Below are 21,827 nucleotides of genomic sequence, written 5' to 3' on the forward strand. Positions count from 1 at the left end.
TTCATAAGCTTTATGCCATTGATAGTGATTTCTCATTGTTATAGATCTTGAAGGCCTAATATGAATGTATTAAGACAAATATGATGGTCGTCACAACCGTATATTTGTTTGTTGGTTCAAACCCTGACGACTTCTATTGACCCGTATAGAAGGATTGATTTCGAACTTGAATTTACTTGTCAGCCCGCGCAGCATCCCTAGACGTCACGTGTGTACCAATAACAAGCTCGCCGGGGCCGATGCTAGTGTTTGGGGACATTTTGTAATTATTTGTTGAATCTTGTGAACTCCTATTTACCCACTTAGGAGGATCGGATTCAAATTTAATAACCCGCGCAGCATCCCTAGACGTCACGTGTGTACCAATAACACGCTCGTCAGGGCCCATGCGGGTGTTGATTGTATACCCTCTTTTAGTGTACCTAAGTGTGTACAAACTACAGTGCATGTGCGAGGGTATTTTTGGAATATTTGTGAAACGCCTTATGTCCGCTTCCAAGAACGTCGCGGATCCGGTGGCTTGGCGTAGCAGCTTCTGAATAGATCTACTCGCTGCTTTGTACAGGCGGACTGTCGTGCACTACTTGTTGTTTTCTTTAGGTGGATCGTAGTGCACTAACGAGTCTCCTGCTTTGGTTGTAGATGTCTGCATTTGTTGAATCCCTTTTAGCACTTTTGCTTGTGAATATTGCAATGTGTACATGATCGGACTTCTACGGTAGCTCGTAGAAGCTTGCATTTGTCGTAGTACTTCGGTACTTGTATGTAGAAGGCATGTTGGATGCACAACCATTGTTCATCAAGAGACTTGCAAGCCTCAATGATCTTATACAATTTAATGTTCAGGATCTTGTTAAACTGAGACTCATTCCATCCTCGAAAATAATGGTTTGATCTGGCTTTCTTTTCTCAAAATTCGTATAGAAATCAATAGGCAACTTCATGATGATGCTTTTATGCGGTCAGTTTAAATAAAGAACCAATCACTTCAACCTTGGATGATTGTGTTTTTACTGATGTCCCGCACATCAGGCTTAGTGGTCACTACTTTGAATCAACAATTACAATAACTTAATATATATATCATGTTGTCCAAAGGATTCTTGCAAGAAATCAATGCCTAAAATGATTGTTTCAGCCCTCGGTATGATCAAGGTTCATCACGTATACTGAGTTGCCTTGTACATTGTATGTCTAACTTCTCTCCTTGTGGGGAACATACATGTATTCTTTCCACAATACCATTGCCAATGGTATGGGTGATTTTTATTGACTTCCGCATTTGTCATACTTTGTGGATATACCAGACCTTCAGGCTTCACCTACGATCATATTAGTGCATTTATGTTGTACATTCCTTTTGAATTGGTTGGGGATGTATTGACATTAATTTGCAGTCTGGTATTTGGTCACTTATCAATCAAGAATCATTTGATTAGTCATTGATCTTCATACCATTAGTTGTTTTGAGCGAGATTTAGGATTTTTATCCACCATGGATCATTGCTTGTAAACAAATTACGATTGAACTTCTGCTCGTCACATATTTTCCACATTCTTTGAAAGGGAATCAAATCTCCATTTGCACATGTAATTAGATCGGTGTGTTCATTACAAGTCTCTTGATATTGAGTGAAAAGCTTGCATTGTTGATTGCAATCATGGTATTGTTCAAAAAAACCCAAGCCTTGACTTTGTAATTGAGTTGTATTTTCAGTAACTTCCTCTTGTAGATAGGTTATGAACACAAATTCCTTATCTCTATTCATGATTAATAACATGTAGGAGGGCCCTTTTATATTTTAATGAAATTCTTTGTTGACGACTTTAAATATATTATTGCATACGAATCACTATAATTCACAAAGAATTTGTTGTTGTGTTCAGTGTATGCCTCTTGAGTGTGCTTATAGACTAAACGCGTGATGAATACAAATGCTGTAATTGATCACTATCATTCTCATATGATAGATAAAGCATCAATTTTGTTTTGCATGAGTTTCATACTTACATGCTTAATCACTTCTCATTTTTGAGATTTTAGCATTAGACATTAGATTATGCTCTCTATAATTACAAGTCCAGTTCATGTTCTCCTTGATGTTGTATAGTTCAAGTTCAGCGTCCACTGTAGTCCAACACAAATCTTTGTTTGAGTTTAAATATCCAAGTCATGTCTTTGTTTATTTCAAGTTCTAGTTTTAATTTGAGTTCCTTATAGTTCATGGTTGATTCAAGTCTTTGCTCACATCATTTGATTTCCAAATCAAGTATGAGTTCAAGTTCAATTAAGTTTTATCCTTGTTCATAACTCCTCTGCTCTTGTTCGAGTACAAGTTCTATCCTTGCTCAAATTATCAAGTCCTTTGTAGTCTCTTGAGTTCAAGATCATATTCTAACTCAAGTCTTCGTTGTAGTTCATTTGTAAGTTCAAGTTTAGTGACCATTCAAGATTGACTTAAGCATTTTGTTCATTAAGATTTAGTTCATTTATTGTCCAAACAATGTCCAAATAATGTCCAAGTAAAGCTCCAAATGTTCCAAGTACAATCTTGCGTTTACCCGAAATTTCTGCAGCCTTCCGGCGTCTCCCTCGTTTAGGGGAAAACTACAGAAAACTGGGCCTCCCACCACGCTAGAGAAAAGCGTGCATGGTAGGTGCCCTCGGACGAGGACACCACTGCCGTAATATTTTTGTTCTCCCACCACGCCAGAGAAAGGCGTGTATGGGTTTTCGGACACTTGTTCAAAATACGCAAGTTTATATTTGACCCCGCCTCGCCGTAGGCATCGCACCGGGTTCCCTTCTCACCACGCTAGAGAAAAGCGTGCATGAGTTGGTTTTTTCGGTCCGATACTAACGCCAAAATGGGGTTTTGATTACCCATCCCGTCGCAAGCATCACAACGAATTCCCTCCTACCACGCTAGAGAAAAGCGTGCATAGGTGGTCGTTCGCCACGTTGCAAGCACTGAGAATGGGTTTTCAAAGTTTTACGGGGAAGGGGTTATACCTTAGCGATCGTCGGCGCAGATCGAGGGAGAAAGAGGTATTTTTATTTTTTATTATTATCATTATCTTAATTAATTAATTAATTATAATTAATTATAATTTATTTTAATTAATTTTAATTAAATTATAGTTAATTATTAATTATAATAATTAATCATAATCATTAATAAAATTAATTATAACTTATTTTAATTAAAAATAATTTTTAATAATAAATAAAAATTAATCCCTCTTCCCCCTCTCAGCTAAACGGGTTCACGGGATTTGGCCGAACAAGCGCGCGTGAGGGAGAGAGTTTCCTTCATAGTTGGCGGGTGAGGTCCCGTCTGATCAAAAGGTCGTGACTTCCGATTCTACAAGAAGGGACATTCGTGGAAGGTGGAGCGGATGGAGGCTAAGGCACAACCCAGATCTTCTTCTTCAATGTTGTCTCCCCCTCCCATATCTCCTTCTTCTTCTAGTACCCGGATCTCCGAGCGGCGACGCCACTGGAGTTCTGGTTCTTGGTTAGGCAAGGAGACTTCTTCAATCAGTGAACTGCGGTCAAAGTTGGTTTCTTCTTTTGGAGGGGATGGAAGATGACGGGATCCCCTGGAGGATTCTCCAAGGTCTCTACCGTCTGGAGGAGTGTCATTATGGGTCCTTTTTGGGGCCCACTTCTGATGTTGTTTGTAGATGGGGGCGGATCTCCGGGAAGCCTCACCGGATGTCACGCCCAAATCCGTTCTTCCATCTCTTCTATATTTCTTCTCATTCCTTCGAGGCTTTGGCCTCCAGACTTGCTTTCCTTTCCACCGGGACCTTTCAGCAGCGGATCCCTGAACATATGGTTCGGGTATCACGCCCCGATGTTCACTGCATGGATTTTTCCTTCTTTCTCTTCTTTCTGTAGTAAAGGATAGTCGCTCCATTGGCGGGGTTCTTCTGGTCTCCATCACTAAAGGCCGTTGAAACTTCTTCTTCAGACCTTTATCCTTCACTGTCTTCAATACTCTATATACCCGAGCTGATACAGTCTCGTGTTCACATCTTTTTGGAGGGATTGGAGCTTCACGTTGTTGCTCCCAGAAGGACTTCTTTAGCTCCCCAGTAGAGCTATTCCTCTTCACCCATTTTAAGTCTGCAAACTTGTTCCGGGTAGGAACATTGGCTTTAGGCTCTTGGGCAGACAGATTTAAATGGTGGACATGGAGTTGTTGTTGTTGAGCTCGGAGTTCAGCGTTCATCTTTCTTCTCTGCCTCCTTATAGACCTTCCTCCATATGAGGAGGCTTCAGCATTGTATTTTCCAGGTGCAGATAACCTGGTTGATAGAGTAGTGGTGTTGGCAGTCACCACAGAGACTTTTCCACCATTCATAATTCTCCTAGTGGTCAGGGCCTCAGGCTGTGATAGCCTCTCAAATACAGAAACCCTCCCACGAGATTTTCAGCAGCAGGTCGCGGGGCTGGCAGATGCATACGACCAGTAGGAGCTTCGACAGTTCTTACAACAACTGTAGGAAAATTAATGCTACTAAATTGGATGGTAGCTCCAGTGTTTTCGATCTCTCTAACATTATTAGCTAGTTGGATCCTAGCTCCTCGTCCCAGTTGGACGGTCATCGGGGTGTTCTGTAGATCCATCTGCATAAATGAAAGGCAAGAATTAGTAATTAGAATCTGATACATCACCCCGCACTTTTAAAATACATAGACTTATACATAACACAAAAATAAGAGAAGATAACATTAGCGAACAATTCAAATAATATAAATCTAAAATACTACTAAATACGTTATTCAATGAATTTTTTTTTTGAACGATCATTCTTAGGATAATTAAAATTTTAAGTACGTATCGATATGGATGCTACTAAAATACTGAGACGACTAGGCAAAGATGGAAAGAGAAACCAATCCCCAGCGGAGTCACCAGAAATTTATAGGCTCCGAAAATTCAGCCCCAGCCTCCGCCTGCTTTTCTTTTTATTCGACGAGGGAGTTTTAACTGAATATGTTCCGAGGTAAATTTTGGAAGGAAGATGGGTTTGTAGATAAGACACAACCCAGAGATTTTGCCCTCATTTGGTGACGACTTTATGATCTGAGTTCTGGTTTCCTATAGGCGCAAGCCCCTACCGCCCAATAACGAGAGAGAACTTTCGATTAAGGCTAGTCGTCGATCAGATACGTAGAATACATGTGTTATCTTGCATATAGTAGCAGTAATGGGTTTGGAAATTTGGAATTTGAATATTTTGAATCTTGGAAATTTGGAAAGTTGGGAGATTTGATATTTAAAATGGAAATTTCACCATCTTGCACTTAAAGCGGATGGTGGGGGAATGGATGTTAGACCTGATCAAGATCCCATGGTTCCGTCATCCCGGGCCATCGTGGTCCCTGGTCTACTTAGTCAGAGGAGGTAGTCGACCCAACCTGACAAAAGGATCCTTGTCGGCAGCAATGGGTTGCTTCGTCCAAGGGGATCTTGTAGACCTGGGTTGGATGTTTGTCTAAGGGGACAAATTTAAATCCACCTTAGCTAACAGATGGCTTTGTGTCCTATCGATCATATCATATTGATTCATATCTCAAGGATTTGATTCCACTAAGGAGTGTATTGGCTCTGGCCATAATCGGTATTTCGTGGTGCCATTTGGCGGCAAAACTACTCGGTTCAGAGGGCCCCTGGTCATAACCGTTTATCCTGCGGTGCCATTTGGCGGCAAATCCGCCGGTCAGAGGACACGTACCACGTCCTTACTGGCAGAAGATTTTTTGAGAATGGATCCTAGTGATATTTTCAACTAAGCATTTAGCTCTTTTGTGAGCTGAAGTAAATTTTGATTCGTCACCTCGACAAACTATTGCGAAGGGTGGATGAAGTTTTGCTTTAAGTGATTTATAGTGTTATTTCAATTTTAAATATTTTTAGGATTTTGGGATTTTTTTTTTGGAATTTTCTAGGATTTTGGGTGGAGCATTGGAGTATTTGAAATGAACTTTTGGGGGACAATTGAAAGTATTTCGGAACCCCTCCGGTTGAGATCTTCATTCAGCACAGGAATCATCGGGGTGTTTGGGGTCATTTCTCTTTTGTTGATTGAATCTTGTCAACTCTATCGAATTCTCGATAGAGGATCAAATTTCGTAAGCTTTTATGCCCTTGATAGTGAATTCTCATTATTATAGGTCTTGAAGGCCTAATATGAATGTATTAAGATAAATATGACGGTCGCCACAACCGTATATTTGTTTGTTGGTTCGAATCATGACAACTTTTATTGACCTGTATAGAAGGATCGATTTCGAACTTGAATTCACTTGTCAGCCCGCGCAGCATCGCTAGACGTCACGTGTGTACCAATAACATGCTCTCCGGGGCCCATGCTGGTGTTTGGGGGCATTTTGTAATTATTTGTTGAATCTTTTCGACTCCTATTTACCCACTTAGGAGGATTGGATTCAAATTTAATAACCCGCGCAGCATCCCTAGACGTCATGTGTGTACCAATAATACACTTGTCGGGGCCCATGCATGTGTTGATTGTATACCCTCTTTTAGTATACCTAAGTGTGTACAAACTATAGTGCATGTGCGAGGGTATTTTTGGAATATTTGTGAAACGCGTTCTATCCGCTTCCAAGAACTTCGCCGATCCGGTGGCGTGACGTAGCAGCTTCTGAATAGAGCTACTCGCTGCTTTGTACAGGCGGACTGTCGTGCACTACTTGTTGCTTTCTTCAGGTGGATCGTAGTGGACTAACGAGTCTCCTGCTTTAGTTGTAGATGTCTGCATTTGTTGAATCCCTTTTAGCACTTTTGCTTGTGAATATTATAATGGGTACATGATGGGTCTTCTACGGTAGCTCGTAGATGCTTGCATTTGTCGTAGTACTTCAGTACTTGTATGTAGAAGGCATGTTGGATGCACAACCATTGTTCATCAAGAGACTTGCAAGCCTCAATGATCTTATACAATTTAATGTTCAGGATCTTGTTAAACTGGGACTCATTCCATCCTCGAAAATAATGATTTGATCTCGCTTTCTTTTCTCAAAATTCGTATAGAAATCAATAGGCAACTTCATGATGATGCTTTTATGCGGTCGGTTTAAATAAAGAAACAATCACTTCAACCTTGGATGATTGTGTTTTTACTGATGGCCCGCACATCAGGCTTAGTGGTTACTACTTTGAATCAACAATTACAATAACTGAATGTATATATCAAGTTGTCCAAAGGATTCTTGCAAGAAATCAATTCCTAAAATGATTGTTGCAGGCCTCGATATGATCATGCTTCATCACATATACTGAGTTGCCTTGTACATTGTATGTCTAACTTCTCTCCTTGTTGGGAACATACATGTATTCTTTCCACAATACCATTGCCAATGATATGGGTAATTTTTATTGACTTCCGCATTTGTCATACTTTGTGGATATACCAGATCTTCAGGCTTCACCTACGATCATATTAGTGCATTTATGTTGTACATTCCTTTTGAATTGGTTAGGGATGTATTGACATTAATTTGCAGTCAGGTATTTGGTCACTTTTCAATCACGAATCTTTTGATTAGTCATTGATCTTCATACCATTAGTTGTTTTAAGCGAGATGTAGCATTTTTATCCACCATGGATCATTGCTTGTAAACAAATTACGATTGAACTTCTGCTCGTCACATATTTTCCACATTCTTCGAAAGGGGATCAAATCTCCGTATGCACATGTAATTAGATCAGTGTGTTCATTACAAGTCTCTTGATATTGAGTGAAAAGCTTGCATTGTTGATTGCAATCATGGTATTGTTCAAAAGAACACAAGCCTTGACTTTGTAATTGAGTTGTATTTTCAGTAACTTCCTCTTGTAGATAGGTTATGAACACAAATTCCTTATCTCTATTCATGATTAGTAACATGTAGGACAGCCGTTTAATATTTCAATGAAATTCTTTGTTGTCGACTGTAGACATATTATTGCATACGAATCTCTATAATTCACAATAAATTTGTTGTTGTGTTCAATGTATGCCTCTTGAGTGTGCTTGTAGACTCATCGCGTGATGAATACAAATGCTGTAATTGATTGCTATCATTCTCATATGATAGATAAAACATCAAATTTGTTTGCATGAGTTTCATACTTATATGTTTAATCACTTCTCATTTTAGAGATTTTAGCATTAGCCATTAGATTATGATCTCTATAATTACAAGTCAAGTTCATGTTCTCCTTGATGTTGTATAGTTCAAGTTCAACGTCCACTGTAGTCCAACTCAAATCTTTGTTTGAGTTTAAATGTCCAAGTCATGTCTTTGTTCATTTCAAGTTCTAGTTTTTATTTGAGTTTCTTATAGTTCATGGTTGATTCAAGTCTTTGCTCACATCATTTGATTTCCAAATCAAGTATTAGTTCAAGTTCAATTAAGTTCTATCATTGTTCATAAGTCCTCTGCTCTTGTTCGAGTACAAGTTCTGTCCTTGCTCAAATTGTCAAGTCCTTTGTAGTCTCTTGAGTATAAGATCATATTCTAACTCAAGTCTTCATTGTAGTTTATTTGTAAGTTCAAGTTTAGTGACCATTCAAGATTGACTTAAGCATTTTGTTCATTAAGATTTAGTTCATTTATTGTCCAAACAATGTCCAAATAAAGTCAAAGTACAGCTCCAAATGTTCCAAATACAATCTTGCATTTACCCGAAATTTCGGCAGCCTTCCGGCGTCTCCCCCATTTAGGGGAAAACTACGGAAAACTTGCCCTCCCGCCACGCTAGAGAAAAGCGTACACGGTAGGTGCCCTCGGACGAGGACACCGCGACCATAATATTTTTGTTCTCCCACCACGCCAAATAAAAGCGTGCATGGGTTTTCAGGCACCGGTTCAAAATAAACAAGTTTATATTTGACCCCGCCTCGCCGTAGGTGTCGCATCGGGTTCCCTTCTCACCACGCTAGAGAAAATCATGCATGAGTTTCTTTTCCGGTCTGATACTAACGCCGAAAATGGGGTTTTGATTACCCATCCCGTCGCAAGCATCACAACAAATTCCCTCCTACCACGCTAGAGAAAAACGCACATAGGTGGTCGTTCGCCGCGTTGCAAGCACCAGGAATGGGTTTTCAAAGTTTTAGGGGGAAGGGGTTATACCTTAGGGATCGTCGGTGCAGAACGAGGGAGAAAGAGGTATTTTTATTTTTTATTATTATCATTATCTTAATTAATTAATTAATTATAATTAATTAAATTAATCATAAATAATTATAATTTAAAATAATTAATTATAATTAAAATAATTAATTATATTTAGTCATAATTAATAATAATTAATTTAAATTAAAATAATTAATTATAATTAATTTTAATCATATTATAGTTGGCACATGGAGATGGAGTCACAGGAGGAGGAGGCGGCGGGTTCGGCTTTGGAGGATCGGTCGGCAAGAGGAGCTCGGCAGAACTCTGGGGCGACTTCAGGTAAGTAAGGGTTTTCTCGTCTCTCCCTCTCTCTCTTTTTCTCTCTCTCTCTACTTGGGGTCGAGTAAGTGAGGAGGAATAGGCTGGATATTTGGAGTTCGATCAGGTGCAGGTTGCCGAGTGAAGGCCGATGTGTAGAAGAGATGGATGTTGGGCTTCTGGTCGGACAAGGCAGAGATCAAGAGCAAGGGAATCGGAGGGAAGTTCGTGAGCGAAGTCGTGTGAAGAAGAGCAGCCGAAGGCTCCATTTGATTGGGTATTTAACGACTTGAATGAACGACCTCGAGCAGGGTTCGAGCAGAATTCGTGGGATACGACTCAAGCGGCGCCGAATCAGCGCGATTTCGGCAGGATATCGCGGGTCTGACGGGTAAGAGGCTTTTACGCAGGATTTCTTCTTTCATTTCTTCTCCATTTTTTATTCTATTGGGTATAACATGAAGGTCAACAGTAACGAGTGCGGTACCGAGCGCTCAAGTAACATGGCACTTTATTATTAGTCTCTGGACACGTTCGGTGTCCGAACACAATAATTACTCCATCTTGTGAGAACTTTATAATTTGAGTTCTGGTTTCCTATAGGCGCAAACCCCTATAGTTAATTACCCCTCTCGATAATGAGCGAGAACTTTCAATTAAGGCTAATCGTTAAAGTGGTCATATAGGTTGTAATTCTTTTTTTTTTTTTTGTAGCATAGGTTGTAAATCTAGCGTATAATAATAATAATTTTAGGATTTGAATTTAAGATATGAATTCTATAATTTGAGACTTAAAGTTTATCACCATAAATTTAAAACTGGTGATGAGGGGAATGAAGATGAGCCCAATCAAGATCTCATGCTTCCATCGTCCCGAGATGTTATGATCCTTGGTCTACTTAATATCTTGTAGACCTAGGTTGGTGTTTGTCTAAGGGGATAAATCAGAATCCATCTTAGCTGATAGAGGTATTTTATGCTTATCAAATATACCATATGATTTATTACTCAAAGATTTGAAGTTGTTAGGGAACATACAGGCTTTGGCTGTGATTGTAATATAATGGTGTCATTTTGTGGCAAAACCATCTGACAGAGGGCACGTGCCACATCGCTGCTGGTAAGAGATTATTTGAGGATGAATCTTAGTAATACACCTGACATGTCATTCGCTCTTTATGAGTTAAGGTTAATTTTAAATTTATCTCTCTTGTCAAATACTTGTGGGATGTGGATGAGTTTTAGTTTTAAGTTTTTAGGTGATAGATTTTATTTTAGGGATTTTAGACTTTTATTGGATTTGATATTTGACCCCTCCTGTTGAGATTTGCCATCAACACGGCGATCATCGGGGAGACATTAAAGTCACTTGTTTTTCATAGGAATTTGGGAGGCATTTGATGATTCAAGTCATATCGACTCATGTCCTTTCATGGTGGAGGATGAAACTTGAATGTTGACCTGCGCAACATTCTTAGACTGTCCGATTTAGGAATCATATGTGGCGATTGAAGCACATACGGGTGTTATTTAGTTTGAAAATAGAATGGGCATTTGACCATGCACAGTATTCTCAAACATTTGTGTTTGTAACTTTACATATTTGTTGGAGCACGTGCAGGTATATTTTAAAATATAGATTGAAGTTATTATAGAAATATAGTCTTTTGTCCGCCAGTACGAGTATTGCGGATTCGGTGGCATGAAAGCTTTTTAGCTTCAGTTTTTGCATGTACAAGATAGGTATTGTTTAGTTTATTTTCACTCTTTAAAGTGTCATTTAGCACAACTCGCGAAGGGAATTTTATCAATAGGTATTAGGAGATCGTGCTCGTGTTCGTTGGAGAATCATCTTGCTCACTACAAATTCCCCTATTCTCTCCCATAGGTCAAGTTCCCTATTCTCTCCCATAGGTGGATTGATTTGATCGATACATGCTCTTTGCCCTTGCTTATAGGCTAGTTGTTGTGGGCACTAGGAACTCCTTGTTCCTACTTACAAGTGAATTGTAGTATGTTCTATTTTGCCTTTGGATTGAAGGAAACAATTGAAGCTCTAGCTATCTTAGATCTTGATGAATTGAATCCCTTCTCCTCAAATGGCATGCTTCATATTTTTAATTGAAGGCTTGAAAGTGGAAGCCACATATATAACTGATACAAGAGGACCATCCACTTGTAAGGGTTTTTTTTTTGTTGAGCATAAGATGTTGTTTCTAGTAGACTTTGTTAACTATAATACCCAGGCATCTTTAGACGTACTAAATCCTGTAATTGATCTTCTCCAACTTATGGTGACTCTTGTTCTATTTCATTTAACTCAAATATTCTAAATTACACGCAGTGAGTAATCATTCAAAATGACAAGCTTTTTATTATTATTATTTAGTTGGAGTATTGAATTCAACAATGCATCCCTTGATGTTAGATTACTCATATAATTCATATCTATAGGATTAGATTTCAGTTCTTCCATAAATAATTGGTAATTTTGAATCATTCATTTTAACATGTAATTTTGATTTTTATCATTTAGGATACGGCTCCATTACCCTTTTTATTTATTCATCACTTTTTTAATATTTAAATCATTAGAAACGTCATAATAATTATTTGAATTTAAAAATATGAAAGGTCCTTTATCATTTTCATTTTGACAACCTCCTGACGCCCCTCCTCGCGAAGGGTGGTAGGGAGGGCACTTGCCCTTTTAGTGGGCTCAAAGTCAAGTTCAAAAGGCGGGCTCGAGCTCGAGCTTATCCCACTTTAAACGAGCTAAAGCAGGCATGCGAGCCTCAGCGGTCTTCTGTGTCATCCAACCCGCGACCTTTCCTGCCCAAGAAAGAAAGGTAAGATAGTCTGATTAAAAGTTGATTAGAAGGAGCTTAAAGTATTTTATTATGTTTAAATGAAATAAACTATATGATTTTTATTTGCAAATAAATTTAACAAAATTGAAAATATTTGAGGTAAAATATAAGGAAAAAGAAAGAAATTTATATACAATTGATTAGATAAAGAAAATAGAAAAATTAACAAGTATCAAATTTTTAAGAACATCCTGTAAAAAAAAGGCTTTGATATTTTTAAATAAATAGATCTTCTTATTTTGAAATTTTTAATAATTTATTTTTTCTTAGTAGGATCGACTTATATGAATTTATGGACCTGTGCTATCCTAGAAGATCTCTCCAAATATTTATCTGGTTTTGGTGACAGTTTTAGTTTTTTTTTTCTTCTTCAAATTCATTAATAATAATGTAATTGCCTATTTAGAGAGTGAAATATAGAGTTATTCTATCTAGAATTAAATAGGTATTTGGTACTATAGCAACTATAAAAGGAAAGAAAAAAATATTTATTGTAATACATCAAGATGGAGGGATTCTTCTTATGGTTACATAGTGAGACTGAGAAATCTTTCTTTAATATTTTAGAGTGGGATCGAGCAAGATCACTGAAAGATCAAAGTTGAGGGGATTATAAATGGATTGGAGATGAATGAAGGAATCCTTAGAGTACTTATAGGGTTAGTAACTATAATATTAGAATGGTTGGGAGAACCCATATTATTGATTTGAATTCCACATGCTCCACATGGAGGAATACCTATCTTCACCAACCTCACATCCATAATCTCATAGGTACTTGAACTAGCGGTGGCACCAATTAGTTTCATGTTGGATGGTAACAACTATTAATTATGCTCCCATATTATGTAGATTATTATCATCGATAAAGATAAACTTGAATTGATAAATGGGCATTTATCTATTGATGGAAAATGTCATGGATAAGAGATGATCAATTAATTTTATGAATTCAAAATTGATCAATAACTACTTTTCCATTTAGGAAAGCACTCTAATGCGGGTTATAACCTGGTATCATGATTTTACCTAGTACCTGATAAGCTACCGAATAAGTAGTTACACGAAATGCCAGCTCAGCCATATGGCACGTTCCCTACTAGTAACCGTTTGCTTTTTGCTTTTGCTATTTCGGTATTTCCTTATTAATTTTCTTATAGGCTTAATTATGGTAATCCTTAGAGAGGGTTATCTTCTCTGTTTTTTATGGTTGAAGGTATATAGAAAATTATCCTGCACTTTACAAATTTGTTACTGTTCAATTGCTTTCTGTGTAGTTCTCATTGCAGGTCAGCGGCTACACCATCTTGGTATCAGAGCCAATCTGGGATATGGCCGAAGGAAGCTCTCGACAAGCCGCCGATGACCATCGGAGTCTGGAAGATATGTGGGCAGCCCAGGCGAGCTTCATACGCAGTTTGGACAAAATACGAGCAGAACTATTTCGCCTCTCCATGGAGATGAGGACTTAACTAACTGCTCTCAAAGCCGCAGTAGATCCTACATTGCCAGGGCGTGTTCCGCTCCGGGCAATGGCGGCGGGAGGGAATCTGGAAGGAATTCAACGAAGGCCGGCAGACATTGGTGCATATTTTTCGGAATCTGAGGGTGAACTACATTCAAGACTTCCCCGAGAATTGACGGATTCAGAGGATGAGCAACGACCGTATTACCATGAGGCTCCACGACGTCGAGGAGGGCCTGCTCGCCGAGACCACGGTGAGTTTAAAGTAAAAATTGATATTCCTTTTTTTGACGGTCATCTCCATATTGAAGATTATTTAGATTGGGAACGACCCGTAGAGACATTCTTCGAATATGTGGAAATCCACCCAGAAAAATAGGTAAAATACGTGGCGTGTCGGCTAAAAGCAGGAGCGAGTGCGTGGTGTCTACAACTCAATCAGTCAAGAAGACAAGAAGCCGGGGACCTGTCCGCAGCTAGATGCGGATGAAATAGCTGTTACGGGGCCATTACTTGCCTACAGATTATGAGCAAATACTCTATCTCAAATATCAGCACTGCACTCAAGGATCTCATACTGTCAACGAATACACAGAGGAGTTTTATAGTCTCAGCGTTTGCAAAAATCTCCATGAAACCGAGAATCAATTAGTCGCAATATACATTGGTGGACTTAAGAAGCAGATACAAGATAAGCAAGAGCTAAATGCGGTTTGGTCGCTATCGCAAGCTGTGAATTTCTCCTAGAAGATTGAAAATCAAATGCAGAGACAGTCCAAGAGCCACTCTAGCTACCGGAATTTCTCTCACAAATCTGCTTTTGAGGCCCCGAGATCCACAATCCCTGCTGCAAGGTCACAATCAAATTCTAATGCTTTCGTTACAGACAACAAATCCCCTGTAAAGCCGAAGGCTCCTATACGAGAAAATCCTTACAGCAGACCCACGACCTTAAAGTGTTTTCGCTGTTTCCAACCGGGACACAAGTCAAACGAGTGTCCCAACCGACCACAGCTGCAATTAATAGAGGGGGACGGCACAGACGAAGGAAGAGAGAATGATGATTCTTTCGAAAATGAGGCCCTCACGGAAGACGTTACTAGAAACGAGAGGGAGCCATTGGTTTGTATTATGGAGAAATTATTACTAGCACCAAGACACACCTTTCCATCTCAACGGAATGCTATATTTCGGACTAAGTGCACTATAAACGACAAAATTTGTGATTTACTCATAGACAGTGGATGCACGGAGAATGTGATCTCTCGCTCGGTTGTGCAAGCGTTGCAGTTAAAGACCAATAAGAAGAGTAAACCGTATAAGATCGGATGGGTGAAGCGAGGTCTGGAGCTAACTGTGGTCGAGTGTTGCAAGTTAACCTTCTCTATTTGGAAGCGTTATGTGTGCGAAGTCACTTGCGATGTCCTAGAGATGGATGTTTGTCACATTATCCTTGGGCGTCCTTGGCAATTTGACGCCAATGCCATCTATGAAGGCAGAGCGAACGTGTACTCACTAGATTGGAAGGGTAAATGGCTACGATTATTACCACACACCAATGACACCATTGTCAAAGATGACAAAGGTAAGGTAGCTGCGTATATAGTATTTGGCCATATGCTGTTGCAGTCGATTCCGGTAGATGTTCCCGTCCTAGATCTCGTGGCCGCTGAAAATCACAAACAACAGGACCTTCACATCATTTCTGAACCAGTGACACAACTATTGGCAGAGTTCGCTGACATTAGCCCCACGGAGTTACCCACCCAGCTACCGCCACTTCCCACCATTCAACATCAAATTGATCTTGTGCCAGGAGCTACTCTGCAAAATTTGCCGCATTACCGAATGAGTCCTAAAGAACACACTATTATCCAAGATATTATGGATGATCTACTAAAATGACAACTCATCCAGCACAGCCTCAGCCCGTGTGCGGTGCAAGGATCATCCCCAAGAAAGATGATCAATGGAGGATGTGCATCGACAGCTGCGCTATCAATAAAATCACAACGAAGTACCGGTTTCCTGTTCCAAGGATTCCCGATCTACTGGATAAGCTAGAAGGCGCTACTGTATTCTCTAAATTGGACCTCTGAAGTGGATATCACCAGGTGCGCATTCACATCCTGGAGACGAATGGAAGACGACATTTAAGACTCGAGAAGGACTCTTTGAATGGAGAGTTATGCCATTTGGGCTATGTAACGCCACCTCCACCTTCATGAGACTAATGACCGAAGTGTTGAAGCCATTTTCGGGAAAATTCTATGTATCATACTTTGATGATATACTTGTCTACAGCTCGTCTCTAGCAGAACACATTCAACATCTTACACTGGTGTTCCAAGCTCTGCGTGAACATAGGCTGTACCTGAATCTCTCCAAATGTGAGTTCGTGACACATTCAGTTTACTTTCTGGGCTTTGTTGTGTCCCACGAAGGTATTCAGGCAGACCCGAGAAAAGTAGCAGCTGTTCGGGATTGGCCTACGCCCCGTACCCTGACTGAAATTCGAAGTTTCCATGGATTAGCAAATTTCTACCGTCGCTTTATTAAGGGATTCAGTGTGATTATGGCTCCAATCACGGATGTGTTGAGAGGTTCTACCTTCTCCTGGTCCTCTTCTCAACAGGAAAGTTTTGAGAACATCAAGACCGCCCTCAGTCACACACCAGTCATGGCTCTGCCCAGCTTCAAAAAGCCTTTCCGAGTTGATACTGACGCCTCCGGAGTAAGTATTGGGGCGGTGCTGTACCAGGAAGATCATCCCATCGAGTATTTCAGCGAGAAGCTCAGCCCTCCGCGCCAAAAGTGGACTGTTTATGAATAGGAGTTATACGCCGTCGTGAGAGCGTTGAAACATTGGGAGCATTACCTCCTACACCAAGACTATGTGTCGTGTAGTGACCACGAGTCATTGCAGTATTTGAATAGCCAGAAAACTATTAATAAAATGCACGCGAGGTGGGTAATTTTCTTACAAAGATTTAGTTTTGTAGTTCGCTACAAAATGGGGAAGATGTATAGAGTGGCGGACTCCCTCAGCTGTCGTGCCGCGTTTCTCACTCAACTTCAAACCAAAATCACTGGCCTGCAGGATATGCAACATATGTATTCCGATGATCCAGATTTTAACTCTGCATGGGAAGACTGTTGCTTCGGTAAACCTTCAACTGACTTCACGTTGAGGCACGGGTTTTTATTTAAAGGAAATTGTTTATGCATTCCCTCCTCATCTTGGCGCCAACAACTTATAAAGGAGATACATTGTGGCGGGTTGGCCGCCCACGTTGGAAGGGACAAAACGCTACAGCAGTTACAATCCCATTTTTTTTGGCCACATATGAGGCAGGATGTAGCAAGATTTGTAGAGCGATGTGCCGTTTCCCAGCAATATAAGGGAATCTCTCTGAATTCGTGGTTATACTCGCCCTTACCAGTGCCGGACTCAATCTGGGAAGACTTGAGTCTTGATTTCGTCTTAGGCTTGCCGAGAACCAAACGAGGATCCGATTCCATCCTGGTGGTAGTAGACAGGTTCTCGAAGATGGCCCACTTCATCCCATGTAAAAAAACGTTCGACGCCTTAGGCATTGCGAAGTTGTTCTTCAAATAAATTGTCCGTTTACACGGAATTCCTCGCAGCCTCACGTCCGACCGGGACGTTAAATTTGTTAGCCATTTCTAGCGGGAATTGTGGAAGATGCTCCGTACTGACTTGAAGCTCAGTTCCACGTACCATCCTCAAACGGATGGCCAGACTGAGGTAGTCAACCGCACCCTTGCCAACATGCTGCGATGCCTTGTTCAGAATCATCCAAAGGCATGGGAAGTGGTCCTCGGCCAAGCGGAGTTCGCTTTCAACTCCATGCCAAATCGGTCGACAGGTCAGTGCCCCTTTAGTATTGTATATACTAAAATGCCAAACCACATTGTAGATCTTGCAGTTATACCTAAGTGTAGAAGTCCGGCGGCCACTAAAATTGCGGAACAATTCTCTAGTATGCTCAAAGAGGTCCCCGACAAGCTGACGGAAAATAATTTGAAGTATAAAACTGACCAGGACAAGCATCGGAGGCACGTAGAATTCACACATGGAGAGTTGGTAATGTTAAAATACCGCAAAGAGCGATTTCCGTCAGGGCCCTGTCCAAAGCTCAATCCGAAGAAGTTTGGACCTTTTCCGGTGCTACATAAGATTAACGACAACGCATATGTCATTGATTTACCGGCACACATTACAACTTATTCTACCTTCAATGTGGCGGACATGTATCCGTATCATCCACCTGATAAAGCTGATACCGCTATTAACTCATCGGAGATGAGTTCCTCTGAAGGAGGGACCTGATGCGGGTTATAACCTGGTATCCTGATTTTAATTAGTACCTGATAAGCTACCGAATAAGTAGTTACACGAAATGCCAGCTCAACCATATGGCACGTTCCCTGCTAGTAACCGTTTGCTTTTTGCTTTTGCTATTTCGGTATTTCCTTATTATTTTTCTTATAGGCTTAATTATGGTAATCCTGAGGGAGGGTTATCTTCTCTATTTTTTATGGTTGAAGGTATATAGAAAATTATCCTGCTCTTTACAAATTTGTTACTATTCCATTGCTTTCTGTGTAGTTCTCATTGCAGGTCAGCGGCTACACCACACTCGAATTAATTTGACAACACAAACACCTTACAATTTTATGATATTAAAAGCAAGATCATAAGTTTCGAGCAAGGTAGAGGATCAATTGAAGACCTACAACAACCTACAAGGTTTATGAAGAGAAATTGATTTCCACTAACCCAAACCCTGATGCAATATAAGAAGTGAAACCTAAAATTATAATTAGAAGTTAAAACAAGAAGAATGTCGTAGCTAATCAAGGAGCTATAATTAGGTGAAAATGAAGACATTTAATTAGGATATATTTGCAATTTATATATTTTACAATGGTATATAAGGCCATGCGTTTAGAGTTAGAATTCACGAACATGTGATAAATTTTGAAGATGTTAACTTCAAAAATTGAAATTTTAAGTTTAGATTTTTAAATATTGTGGAAAAATAAATTAAATTTGTATTAAAATTATTTATTTATTTACATAATATAAATGCAAATAACTCTTTTTCACTATTACATGACCGAGCAAATAAAAAGTTGGGCTATTTACTTATCTGTTACATCATTATCTCTCCTACACATGCTAGTGTACATCCCCCTCTCTTTTTTCTACAATTTTTGCATTTGAGTAAGAATATTGTAAAGACTATATATGTATTGGCTTGATTGAGGGTGAACGCTAGATAATAAATCTAAAAATGACTTGAAGGTCGGCCTTATAGGTGAGGAAAAACTAACAGAGCAATCCGACAAAGAAGAAAAAAAATAATTATTTACATATCTGTTACATCATTCCTATGAATGAGTTGGATGATATATCCTATGATGAATTGCATGATTCTTTAATTGTTATGAATGATATCTTGATTAATTTAAAGAAGTGACAAACATTGAAAAACATAGCATGCAAATTTAGATTCTCATTATGTTGATTTATAAAATTAACTACATTATTGTAAAAGGAGAATGATCACTTGTTAGCAAGAACATCTATATAAGATAATTTACTTGAATAAATCTTATTTTACATATAAGGATTGATAATTTGAAAAACTCTAATAGACATGCTTTACATGATTTATTTAAATATAAAAAAATGTACAACGTAGACCATATAAACTCACAAATATTGTTCTATTTGTGGTGGATTAGGCCACATTTCTAAAAACTGTGATGATGACAAACTGGGACACACACCTAGAAATTATAAAGTTATAACCACAATTTCTTTGGGTTCCTAGGCTTATATAAAGTCCACTTCACATTTAATCATATTTTCTCATTCCAATGGTATACTCCAAATAATTTGGGTTCTCAAGCTAGAGGCATGAACTTTTGTATAGGTACACCTTCACTTTAGGACTAGTGAAGGCATGGTACTCATATAGTAGATGCTCGAGATATATGATGGGAGATTAGTTGTTATTTACTTTGCTAGAACTAAGTGATTGTATCAATATATATTTACTAGATAATATTAAAAAAAAGATAATAAAGTTAACACCATTAGATATGACTCATACACCATTGAGAAGGACCTACTAGTTGATGGATTAAAGTATAAATTAATCAGCACCAACTAGTAGTGTGATAATGAATATGAATTTCAATTATCATCCTCATATTATTTGATTAAATTGAAAGATGAAGTTTATTTTAAGGGTCATATGTATAATAACATTTATTTAGTTAAGTGATGTTGTTTAATGGCTAGTAAAGTTAAATGCTTGGTGGTTTTTTATGATGATCCTTGCTTATGGAATAGGTGATTTTATCATGCAAGAATACATACCTTATATAGATTTTTAAGCAAGAATTGGATTTAGGCATAGCTAAACTTAATTTTTCTAGGAATTAGATATGTGTTAATTCTTATTTAGAAAAATAAGTTATTACTTCTAATAAGATAAAAATAATTTATTTTAATTTCATCTTATTTTGTTATTTTATACTTATAAATAGTTTATGCATAAATTATAAAAAAAAAATCATTAAAATTGGACAAGCGCCATAGTTCCAGAACTCATTTTACTAAAGTAGCACTACATCGAATATTTTACCAAAAATTGGTTGGAGAGCTTAGCATCAAAGTGATATATAGTTAGTGATGCATCATCAGATCAAAGCACCAAGTGCTGTAGTAAGAGTTAGTTGGACAGGTGAACTGAAGCGACTATTGGTTAACCCACACGCTAGTTTAGTAGCACTACAATGCCACCAAAATAGCATCGCAATGCTAGTTCAGTTAAATTGAAAAATTATAAATAATAACCTTAGTCTTAGTGTGGAGAGGTTGACATATTATAGAGTCATTTTGTGAGTGTGTGTGTGAGTGTACAGATTGTCTTAGGGAGAGTATAGCTTGTGTTCTTATACCTAGAGTCTTATATTAGTGTGGAGGAAAATAAGGAAGTGAACAAGGGATTGTAGTTCTACTTTTTGGTCAATTCTAAACTTTACTTTATCTTGTTGACTTTTTTATCCTGTGTTGTAGTTTGTACTTATTAAACATTCAGCTTAATTAAATATTTGTTATGTTAGTATTGTGTAACAATGCCTCTATGTGTAGCTAAACAAAATCTCTAAATCTCTGATAATTTTAAAGCATGTATTTCTTAGAGTAGGTTTTATTTTTAATATATACATGTTATTTTTAATTTCTATGTGCTTCAATTGGTTTATATATCGGCCACAAATAAATTTAAAACTTTGAGTGATCTAGAGCCTTGATAGAGGAATAGATTAATAATTAGGAAATTTAAAACACAGTCCAACCATAACATAAATATATGGTGGTTAGGATTATGGTGCCTTATGGAGAAAGATTAATAATAGTTATGAAGGATCCTAGATAATAATCTAATGAGCTTAACATAGATGAGGAGTAAATATTTCTTTGATCCACAAAAATAATAGGAAGTAAACCTCCCTAAAGTAATCATGTTCTTTTAAAAAATCGTAGGTTCTAAACTTATAAAATTTAGTAAATTTAACCTTTTGCACTTTGAAGTTATTTACTTTTTACATGTGTCACTGTTGACCTCATTTCTGTTTGAGGTCATATGAACATCAAAATCATAAATCACAATAAAATTGCCTAGTGCACTGCTCCCTGTAGTACGTTGGCCCTTTGACTTCAACCATTATTCAAATGACATCGTTAGAATCTTCATAAATTAAATTCACTCCATAACCTAGTTCTTGACCCATTTGACCTAGTTGAGCTAGCTTAACCTAGCCCAATTGATCAAACCCCTTTATTGAACATTTATAATATTTTACATAAGAACTTCACCATATAAGTTAAAACTCAGCTCCTCATGGATTGAACATGTTTACTCAATTTGGCCCAACACCACAGGAAAAATGTCATTTTCCAGCTACCATTTTTATCATTAAATGAACAAA

Source organism: Dendrobium catenatum, unplaced genomic scaffold (genome assembly GCF_001605985.2).
Source record: "Dendrobium catenatum unplaced genomic scaffold, ASM160598v2 fragScaff_scaffold_665, whole genome shotgun sequence".
NCBI classification, from domain to species: domain Eukaryota; kingdom Viridiplantae; phylum Streptophyta; class Magnoliopsida; order Asparagales; family Orchidaceae; genus Dendrobium; species Dendrobium catenatum.